Source organism: Crinia signifera, chromosome 1 (assembly GCF_055691185.1).
Source record: "Crinia signifera chromosome 1, ASM5569118v1, whole genome shotgun sequence".
NCBI classification, from domain to species: Eukaryota; Metazoa; Chordata; class Amphibia; order Anura; family Myobatrachidae; genus Crinia; species Crinia signifera.
Genome location: NC_139217.1, coordinates 462,429,476 through 462,430,636, shown reverse-complemented (window position 1 = coordinate 462,430,636; position 1,161 = coordinate 462,429,476). Strand labels below are relative to the sequence as shown.

Below are 1,161 nucleotides of genomic sequence, written 5' to 3'. Positions count from 1 at the left end.
GTCAAGAGAGACAAACTACTAGGCCCAGTGTTTCTCCCCCCTCTTACCAGTGGATTTACGGAAACAACACCTCCTACCAAAGGCAGAGGTGAAGGTACTCAGCCAGACTTTTCACCACTCCCAGGCAAAAAAGAGGGGTCCCACACCCTCCGCCCATCAGAGCAGCTACTCAGTCCAGCCTTTCTCTATTCTCTGCCAGAGGCCAGTCCATACCCACTGATAAGAACAGATACTACACTTGATCTTAGCCAAAAGGCCGAGAAGCGATGTCACCTTGCTTGTGTAGACACTTTGACCATGTCGACCTAGACACTGTCTATGAGCCATCTGGATACCGTATTTATGGCTAATGCAAAACTGTTTAAATAAACGAATTGCATGTTGGATGTAGTTTCTACCACTAGGTGGTGCTGCCTACTTGAAGTAGATATTTTACCGACAACTAGCAGCTGTTGGTGCAAGCGTATGAAATCTTTGTGTTCCCCTTTCATTCATTTTTCATAGGGCTATCAGGATAATTATATATACTGTACTAAGGTGACCAATTTTTTTTTACAATGAAAAGGAGGACACAAATAAATTGAAGGGGGAAAAAAAATCATAAATAAAAGAAACATTTAATTCATTGCAACAATAATACACTATAATATGATAAATGCATAATCAAGTCCGGCGTGAATCCCAACATGCGGTGCCCTCTCCACCATCCGCCTGCCAAAATCACGCTACGGAGCTGACGTCCGGCTGAATGGATACACCGATCAATGTCGAAGGGAGGGGGGGGGCATCTTCCATTACCGGCGTCTGAGCAGTGGCGGGGAGGGGGGGGGGGCTTCTCCTGCAGCCGCACAGACCTTCCTCAGCTCCCACTTGACCACACACCCTTTTCCCTGCTCCGCACGTCTTCTCCGCAAGATGCTGCAATGAGGTCTAAAAAATGGGCGGGGAGGAGGAACAAACCTAAATAGCCTAGCAGGGTGGGGCAAGGCGGGCCTAAACAGGCAGAGGGCGGAGCTAACAAAGCCACTTGTTCACAAAAGGTGTCCTGTGCCGAGTGGAGCGCATGTGTCTCATAATCGCGTCTTGCCGCACTGTGCCGAGCCTTGACAAATCGTCATATCAAATACAATTGCATCATATTGCACGCAACAGATCGGCTCG

General features: G+C 48.1%; 1 pseudogene; it reads right to left on the bottom strand.

Moving 5' to 3' along the window:
- Nucleotides 1–132: 132 nt before the first annotated feature.
- LOC146045098 (U2 spliceosomal RNA) lies at nt 133–268 on the bottom strand (annotated as a pseudogene).
- Between the last annotated feature and the right edge of the window lie 893 nt (nt 269–1,161).